Source organism: Alosa pseudoharengus, unplaced genomic scaffold (assembly GCF_046254945.1).
Source record: "Alosa pseudoharengus isolate Yale_2024_CS ecotype anadromous, Long Island Sound unplaced genomic scaffold, YU_APseudo_1.1 YU_APseudo_1.1_scf_7, whole genome shotgun sequence".
Taxonomy (NCBI): domain Eukaryota; kingdom Metazoa; phylum Chordata; class Actinopteri; order Clupeiformes; family Clupeidae; genus Alosa; species Alosa pseudoharengus.
In genome coordinates this window covers 3038291-3048979 of record NW_027468859.1, presented here as the reverse complement: position 1 = coordinate 3048979, position 10689 = coordinate 3038291, and positions in this window count along the sequence as shown.

The window sequence follows — 10689 nt, the reverse complement described above, 5'->3', positions numbered from 1 at the left end:
CTTTCTCAACGTAGGCTACTGCAACCTATGATGCTGAACCACCCAGTGAGTTGACAGCAGTAACGTTAGCAGAGCCGGACAGTACTTGAGTACAATTTTGAGGGATCTGTACTTTACTCAAGTATCATTTTTGGGGAGTACTCATGACTTTACTCAAGTACATTTGAGAGGCAAATATTGTACTCTTTACTCCACTACATTTCTATCCATAACCGTGAGTACCCGTTACTTCTTCTAAAAAAAAAGGAAAAAAGAAAAATCTTGGAAATCCTCAATTTGTTGTTTCCCTCTCAAACGTGATTGGATTGTGCAGGCGCTACTGATTGGGACACCCTCACCAGCAATCACCTTCAGCTTTCCGCCAAAGTCAACTCCGTGGTCAGATTTAAATAAGAGACAAAACCATGGACGAAACAATGGATGAAGACGCAGCAGGTCCATCCCAGGAATGTGCCAACCTGTGGCCCCACCTCGCCAGACTATTTCAACTTTCTGAACAAGTTAAAATAGTAAAATAGTATTTTGTATTTGAAATACATATTTTAAATACATGTATTAGAAATACTGCCCATCCCTGGCAACATGGTAAAAAGATGAAAATGACTTGATTTTACTTTCAATTCCTTTTACATTCTCCAAGGTATTAACATTAACATTTTTCATAACTCCATGTAGGACGTTTCTGTAGCCTACATAAATGTAAGCACTGTGGCAGTAGTAATGCAATATTTGAAAAAAAAATGTAGGCTACTCTTGTACTCTTGATACTCAAGTACTTTTAAAAACTTTAAAACTAAAACTAAGTACTTTTACTTAAGTAGACATCTGACTGTTGTATTTTTACTTGTACTTAAGTAAAATTTAGCAAAGGGTATCTGTACTTTTACTCAAGTAATTGTAGAATTCTGGGGTATTCTCACTGTATTCTGATGTGTTCATATGTTACTTCTGTGTGTAGTATACAACAGGGAGAGGTCCATATTATTGTACATAGCTGTGCCTATAGGCCTGTGTACCAGCAGGAAGGTCATACAGGCCGATGTTTAGGAACATCCGAGGAACATCAGTGATAACATGGGCCGAGGGAGACAGCATGTCTGCCTATTCGGGCTAGTATCTTCATCTGGCCAGGGCCGGGTTTTGTACACTGGTTGTCACCTGCCACGTTGGCATGATTGACGTTTGTATGTTTTAGTATAACAGGCTTTGTCTTAGGTTTTGACTTGAAGACGGATCGAGGAAGCAACCCGAGGAGCATCTTCTGTCGGAAGGCTCAGCAGCCGCTTCTAATAACAACCACAACTGTTAGACTCTGTTTTACTGTTTGAGACTTAGCCTGTGTTCTGTTATTCATTATTGTACCATCTACAATAAATCATCATCTAATCGCCGATCCTGATCCCGCCGTCAAGCTTTATTGACCATCTTCAATACAGACATTAAAACACAACGCAACAACCAGAGAATCCAACATTTGGTGCCGTGACCCTTCTCGCAAAAGGAGAAGAAAGACGACAACATTTGGTTATCGTGACCCGACCGCAAGAGGGGAGGAAAGACGAGAACATCCAACCGGTTCAAAGACACTTCGGGGCAGATTTTGGATCTTGAACATCTGTAAGAAGAGTCCATCTTGGCACCCTGATTGACGTGACTGAATCCCAGCTGGAAGCCTGCCTAGAGGGGAAACACTGCTGCACTGCGCACCCTGCATGCAGTGAAGACATTCTGACCAGGTGAAAGCAAAAAGTCTTTACTCCTTTATGTGGGAAAAAGAACCAAAGTAAAGCTAATTTATTAGATAAATTAGAAATTAAAAGCTGCACATTAATGAGAGTATTGAAGTTTGTGTCATTAAGTGTTTTGACAAGTGTAATTCCGGGGTATTCTCACTGTATTCTGATGTGTTCATATGTTACTTCTGTGTGTAGTATACAACAGGGAGAGGTCCATATTATTGTACATAACTGTGCCTTAGCCTGTGTACCAGCAGGAAGGTCAGACAGGCCGATGTTTGGGAACATCCGAGGAACATCAGACATAACATGGGCCATTCGGGCTGGTATCCATCCGGCCAGAGCCTGGTTTTGTACACTGGTTGGCACCTGCCACGTTGGCATGATTGTCGTTTGTATGTTTTAGTATAACAGGCTTAGTCTTAGGTTTTGACTCGGAGACGGATCGAGGAAGCGACCCGAGGAGCATCTTCTGTCGGAAGGCTCAGCCGTCGCTTCTAATAACAACCACAACTGTTAGACTTAGAACCTTAGCCTGTGTTCTGTTATTCATTATTGTATCATCTACAATAAATCATCATGTAATCGCCGATCCTGATCCCGCCGCCAAGCTTTATTGACCATCTTCAATACAAACATTAGAACTAAAACACAACGCAACAACCAGAGAATCCTACACAAGTAACATACCTATATCAATGATTGATGAGCTCTAGATTAGGGTGACCAGATTTGGGTTTGTGAAAAAGGGGACACTTCAGAATTGCAACAATCTTGTTTGGGCTGTTGCTAATTATTGAGCTAGGCTGTCATATCTCATTTCAGACGTGTAAATCCCCGCAAAGCCTGTGGACCTGATGGCATCATCTGCAGAACACTAAATGTGTGTGCAGCTCAGTTAGCACAGCCCTTCCATAGGTTGTTCCAGTTGTCACTAGATTGTACCTTGAATTTCCCCTGGGGATCAATAAAGTATCTATATCTATCTATCTAGATACCGGTGTTATACCCAGCCTATGGAAACAATCCCTAATAGTGCCTGTGCCAAAAAACAACAGACCCAAGGAACTCAATGATCTGCGCCCTGTTGCCCTTACCTCTACAGTTATGAAATGTTTTGAAAAAAATATTTTAAAACAACTTCTCCATGAGGTCTCACCTCTTTTAGACCTGAACCAATTCGCCTACCATGCAGAAAGAGGTGTTGAGGATGCACTGCTATCTCTGATTAACAGCACTCATGAGTACCTTGAGCAGGCCAAGAGCCTGGTCAAGATTGTGTTCATTGACTTCAGCAGCCCTTTTAACATACATTGGTACATTTAACAATTGGGAAGTCAATAATTATGGCATGACCAATATGTTCTATAATTTCAAAAGTAACAGAAAACATAATAAAATTTTTAGAATTGTTCCATTTATCTTTCAGTTCACGCAATTCATGTTGTGATTACCCAATTTGATCAAGTAATTTTGAATTGTTTAATAAACAACTGTATTCAATAAACAGCCCAAACAAGGTTGTTGTGATTCTGTGATTCATATACAGTATGTATCTTTAAGTTCCAGTATGTGAGAAACTTGATGTGCCTACATATCTTTAACCTCAAGTATGCAGCTAATAAGGAAATAGAATTGTTATTTAGACAAGGTGAACTTCTCCCCACTGTGGAATATAGAAAGGAATGCTACAAGGAAGGGAATTCAAACACCCCCAACAATTTACCAACTGTTGATGTCATTGTGTAAGGATTGGCATAATAACAATAATTATAATAACAGCGGGGCTGTTGAGCTCTATACTCGCAAGATATATTTGGATGGCGACCCATCTTTAATGTTGCATAACCTATCTCTAAATTTGATCCAAGGTGTTTCTGAAAATACATGAATCTTTTACAGTAGCTCTATAATTTTGAACAATCTGTTTTAGAGCTTAATAGTCCTGACCTATGAAAACAGTCAGGGGCACAGGAGATATTTTGAAAGTGAGGGGGACCAAATTGTGAACACAAACCCATAGTGAGATCAGATTTCCAGATATCGGATCGCCACCTCTGGCCCACTTTCGACCATCATATTTTAAACTTGCCAGAATATTAAGATAATACCATTGATTGTTTTCAAACAATTGTTTTCACTACTTGGGCCAATGGTAGAATACTGGTCACTACTTGGGCCAATGGTAGAAAAAAGCAACATGGGATGTTGATATTTTATGAAGCCATGAATGAATCATCATGCCTATGATCCAAACATAGACTACATGATCAAATAGCCTAGTTAGGCCTACTTAAATTATCTGGTATAAACCAAATCAACTCTCCACTGTGTGTTTGCAGTTAATATTTATGCAACGTTAGAACTTAACAAGTGTTGGTTTACCAGTCCAGAACACACAGAAAATTGCAACAGAAAGTTGCCTTTATAATCAACTATTTGTTCCAACAGCATTTAAACAAAGCATTTATAAAATTGAAAAAAAAAATTACATAAGTAAAATAAAATACTGTTACTGTAGTGACTGTATCACATTATCCCAAGCTTCAAAGAGCTCCCCACGTCTGTGACAGGCAGACGTGACACCGCTAAATTCTCAGCTTGTTTATACCCCACACTGAACGCATAAGAACGCTAGGCCTATCACTCTGGGGTGTGGTAGCCTACTCTCTGGGATTTATGCACCAAGGTAACTGAAGTATCCAATTTGTGTCTTGAAATTATGTTTGAAATAAATGTCTAAGAACAAAAACGTTGATAGACTTGTATTTTAGGCTAGTGAAAACGAGTTGATAAGTATAGGCTATTGAGTTTGTTATCATAAACATAACAGCTAACGTCATGTTGAGCAGGAGAAGTTGAGCACTAGGCTACCATAAATCCTCAAATTATGCCCGGGATTGATTCTAGGCTATTTATAGCAGGACAAATAAAGGCAGGTTCCCATACAAGACGGGGTAACAATTGCCTACCATACCAACAATTGCCATTAGTCCACTAGAAGACATTTTTCGATTTAAGTCAATGAAATAACCTCTTCTTAATTAATATTTTATTATATGTTGTATTGTATTGTATTATGTTGGTTGGGTTAATAGCCTACGGTTGGCAAAGAAAAGTCGTTTCCTATCATGGGTCTCCAACACACGTTCTCAAGCTCATTCTCTTGCCGCCCCTTTCGAGCTAATTGCCAGAGGCTGAAGCCTATTAAACACAATTGTTGCGACTCAAGGCATTCCAGCCTATGAATTTTATTTTAAAAAATTACTAAATCATGCATAATTAAACAATTACTCAATTTAGGCTACTTGTCTATGCAAAAAGGTTTCCATTACAGCACAACCCCTATTCAATGAAGGGCTGCCTTGTCTCGCAATAAACAGCAGTGGAAATCCCGACACTTTTTCAACTGCATGAAACTTAAAGGTCTCATCTCATCGTTTTTTCATTAATTTTGCAGTGGTCTGTAGTATTGATGAATGCCCTGTGAGCCGGTTTTGGTGAAAAAAATGCTGTCCTGCGTCTGTTTCATGTTGTTCTAGTTTGGTGGGGAAGGTGGGCGGGGAGGAACGACTGGATTTCGCCTCTAGTCATGAATATTAATGACATGCTAATGAATTCACCTCTGATTGGCTAACAGTACTGTGACGCTTCCTTCAGTGCGTCCTCATCCGATTCTGCCTGTGCTATGCTCCATATTCAACTTTACAGTGCTAAAACCTGGCTAAAACTCGAGTCAAAACTGTTGCACAAAATGTCTTCGGAGATACAACTTCATGTGTTTGATCCTAGTATTCGAGTAGGAAGAAGAACCGCTTCCTGATCGTTTGTCGGTGAACGTTGGTTTAATAGAATGGTAACTTGCATGTCAGCTTAAAATTTCTCCTAAAAGAGGTAACGTTAGCAGCTAAACGTTTGTGACAATCGTCATCTTGCTTTCAAGTAATAAACAGTTGGAAACGTTTTAAAATAAAGACCTATTTCTTTACACAGTCAAAAGTCTTTGCAATTTTCCTAGTAGATATTTTACTTCACAACACAGGTAAGCACCCTAAATGCAGTTAAGCCACTGACCTAGCCTGCTAATGCTATCGGAATAGATAGTTGTGGTTTGAATTCCATGATACTATCATTGAAAGACCACTTGGTCATAGCCCAATATATATAGATCTAAATGCAAACACACCTACCTAGCTATATTTTGCTGGAATTGTACCAGAATGCCTACAGAAGCAGAGAATGTGTGCTGCATGACTTCTCCGGTAATGAGAACTATGGCTTTGATAGCCTGACATTGGCAGAGGTTAGCCTACTCAAGTTGTTTTCTGTCACGTATGACAGAAAAAGTAGCCTACTATAGGAATCTTATAGTATTTTGGGACTAAATATTACAGTAATCTTATAGGAATACTATAGTATTTGGACATACTATAGGTACTATAAGACTACTATAGAAAAACTATAGCGGTTACAGAATATTATAGTTATTAGTAGTACTTCTACAGTATGTCCCAATTATTCCTATAAGATTACTTTAATATTTTGTCCCAAATACTATAAGATTCCTATACTACTTTTTCGTAAGGGGATTGCTCATGTGGTTAGAAAAATGGGCAACACCAGTACCCCTGTTGTCTGTATGACCCTGTACCCAGGATTAGAACCAGTCTGCCTTAGCATAATGTACTCCCTTCAAAATGCACTAAACATTCAACTATGACTATGGCCCTCTGTGAGACAGAAGATATGAAAGGTAAGATAAACCTTTAGCTTAAAAGGGACAAAAACTGATGAAACTCCTAAAACAAATATACAAAACAGGTCAATTTTCAATAAATAACTTTATTATATATACATACAGCAGTGGTACTCAAAAGTGTGGTCCGCAAGCTCTCAAGTGTTCCACAAGTAGTATTACATTGCTCTTTGATTGCGCTGGGCCATAGGTGTTATTGTGGAGATGTCGCTTTCATCCTCCTCCTCCTCTTGATCTACCCGAGGTCTTGTAGCTGGCCTTGGATGAACAGTCTTGATGGCAGTAGGTAGCAGGCCCCCATGCCCATGGTGTATCCGAAGTGCTTGTATCAATACTCATACTTTTCATGAAGTATTCTGTTTGGGTACCTAAAGTAAATAAATGTGTATTACTGTCAAGTTACAAGATACTAATAGTACACAGGACATTCACTATCTCACACAAAACTGTACTGGCACAATGGAAACAAAAATATTTTAGTGACTGGTAAGGTGTATGATGTACTAAGTAGCACACCCACAAGAAGACATTCGGTAATATCAATTCTATCTGTTATGCAATTCATGGGTTTCATCAGGTCCATTTACACAGGTGTATTAATCAAGCACCATGCAGTCTGCATTCATAATCGAGGTGCTTGATTTTATACACCTGTGGAAAGTGACCTGAAGAAACCCATAAATTGACTTTCCCCAAACATTGACGAGCACATAAGAACCTGTATTAGCCTACTAGAAAAAGACTTCTAGAAACTAACTAGCACAACAATAAAAGTTAGATCACAAACCTTTGCTTAACGTGATGACCTAATGTAGGCTAGAAAGCTGTGTAGCCTGACATGAGGATGTGCTCTGGAAGACATACAAAACACTAAGTAAACAGCAAGTAATCAAACAAAACATCATTGTAGGCCTACAAAGGTCAATGTAATAATGGCAAGAAGACATAAATTAGACTGAAGTGTAAATACCCGAGCTCTATAGTGATAGCAACTTAGCCTAATAGTGCACGGGTATTGTGTTTTTGATTTTCCCTGTTTAGACTACAACAATACCCGTACTTAGTTGAGCATAATATATTGTTGCTAATATTATTATTTGTGGTTTAACGCTTAGGTTAGAAGATTATAGGTTCAACAAGCTAAATCTCAGGGTAGTGTGGTCAGTTTCTTATGAGTGTAGCTACACCAGGCACGTAACTGAAGCATTCCGTTCGCGTTATGTAGCCTACTGCAACAATTAGCTTCCAATAGGCCTAATCAATGGAACTAGCTACACCTAGCGTGTTAGTGGCCTGTAGGCTATGTTCGGGAAAATAGACCATTCCTCTAATGGATTTTACCAGAGCCCTTCCTATTAGACATTCTCTGATTTTACACGTCGCGAACAGAACACTTCAGTTACGTGCCTGGTGTAGCTTCCTGTAATATAGGCTAGCCTAAGCCTAGCTTGTAGCCTACCCTTTTCATGCATGCTAACGTGAAGAATATGAACATGCTATTTTGTAACAGACGTTAGGTGGAAAAGTTTGTTTGTACTTACAGCCTGTGAGCCTGGTGGTCGATCGTCATGACGGTACAGAACCAGGTTTTCAGAACATCGATGCAAAACTACTTTCTAACTGTAGGCAGTGAGTGTGGTCGAAATGATTGGAACACAGAACTAATGTTGCACTACTTCGGTGGTGGTGTTCCAACGATAAATCCGAACCATTTCTTCCTCAACTCTTGTTTCTATGGCAAGACATGCAACATTGATGTGTTATTGCCACAAATAACACAGGCACGATTTTTCCGCCATGTTAGCAACTTGCTGTTAGCTCCTACTAGCTGCAGAGAGACAATCCCCTAGCCGCAAAATCTTCCAGTCTTCCTGTAGGCGGTCACAAGCCAAGGTGGGCGAGGCCATGAATAATCAGTTTCCCTTCGGCGTCATTGGGAAGGGCTCTTTCTGATTCGCTTGTTTTTCCGTGTATTTTCTTTCATTGGTTAATGCAGGCAATGGGGGTAGAAGATCATGTTCACGTGCAGCATGCATATGCAACTTGGAGTGAGCTATAGTATTTCGAAAGTAACAAGTATTAAACGGTTTCTCAGTGAATGAGACCTTTAACAGTGAACCATCAAATATCTCCCAGATTTCAGTGCCCATCAGTCCCAACATTTAGCAATATAATCAAACAGTCCAAAAGTAAATTAAATCCCAAACCAAACCGAAAATGCTTTTGATAGCCTACCGGTATGCATGCCGCTCCAAACGAAATGCATGTCTAAATGCAGGTTAGACATATTTAAAAAAGCCTGCCTCGAATACCAGCCTGCCTCAAATAAAGATGATGATAAATGATTTATGCTAAGCAAGTAGCCTGGATTATTTTATGATTGTTAGTAGACAAACTGGCTTCAGATATCCAACAGAGTGAATATGAGATTGTCTTACAGTACTGTAGCCTAGATGGCTGTGGTTAGTGATGTGATGCTGTTAATGGGGAGTTTTACAGTTAGCGCAAATCCTATATGTTATTATTTATTTAGCGTATATAAGGCTTTTTTTCCTTATCAAAAGTGAGGGGGACGACGGCCGTCTCTTCAGAACTGCGTGGGACATATCCCCCACGTCCCCCGTGCCTCCTGCGCCCCTGAAAACAGTTGTGTTGATGGGGACTGATGTGGATATGTTGTCCATTTTCTTATATCTATTCAATCATGTCTGGTCTATTATTAGGCCTACCTCTTTTCAATCCATTATTATTAGATATTTCTTTTGTAAAGAAATAGGCCTACATCTATCCCTCATGTTATGCCAACATGTTTAATTCACCTGAATATAGGCTGCAGTGTAGAGGATTATTGACATCTGCTGTTGTCAGTGTGCAGGCAGGGCAGGGACGGATTAAACAAATATGGGCCCCTGTGCACAATATCAAAAAAGGCCCCCCTCCCCCTGACCGCGACGGGCGCGTTTGCGCATGCGCGTGCAAGTGACGTGCGCGTGCAGCCAGCGCTTCTCTCTTTGCTGTAGCTGTGCAGGCTGGTGCACAATTTCACACAATGAAAATGTAGTACATTATGTCATATATTATAACTCAGGCCCACACAGAAATGAATTCCAGCAGCTGTTTTTATTATTAGGCTGTAATCTCTCTTTGCTGTCCAAACAGTCTACAGCAACATTTTTCACTTCACCGGACAACAGTTGTCATATTTCTGACGGACCGGTAGCAGGGACGTTGATAGTATTTTGTGAGAGGTGGTGCTGATCATATTACGGGGGTTCGGGGTGTCTCCCCCGGGAAAATTTTGAAATTCTGGCTGTTTAATATACCCTTTTAACGCAGTTTGGAAGGGGCATACAAACTTTAACAGAGCAAGCAGGGCCCGTTTTCTGTCTGACTCAGGTGACGTGAACATTGGCTACCTGCATGATAAGGTTTTCACTTCACTGCTGCTTGACACTACCTTGCATGGAGACATATTTCACGTTAACAGTGGAGATGTTAGCAAAACTAGCGTTTGGTAAATGGAGATGCAGATCATCTCCCTAATTAATTTCTTTGCGCAACAGCCCACATTATGCGCTCACTCCAGCGAGACGAGTGAAATAAGTGTAGGCCTATCTGTCATCGGCATCGCCATAGGCTATTTGCTACGATATAAGCTACTGTTAGGCCCACAACAAGTCGCGATTTATTAGGCTATCCAATCGCTATGCTGTTTTCATGAACATTGCAGGAATCCACTTCATTCACCTACCCACGAGTGGGTCAGTTTCACTTTCGCAAACACGCATACACATTGAATGAGCACTCATAGCCTACCACTTCCACCTAATGTTATGCCTCTATATTTTATGAATTAACAAGTATTTATTGATCAGGAAAACATTTAGTTTATTTTTCTTTCGGTCCGCGGTTCCATCACCATTCAGTTGTGCCGCAAATTAACAGACAGAAGCACCGGGCATAATCTAGCCTAAATTCATGGCAATTTTTTTTTAAATCCGAGGGCCCCCATTGGCTGAGGGCCCCTGTGCACGTGCACACTTGGCACAAGCCATGATCCGTCCCTGTGTGCAGGCTATCCCTTAAAGGCAATTTAAAGGTTCAGCTAAATAAATAGCTCAGACAATGGCAGAAGTGCCGTTCGTCATGTTATATTGTTACAATATAACTTACAATTTACGTCTATGGTTATGAGAT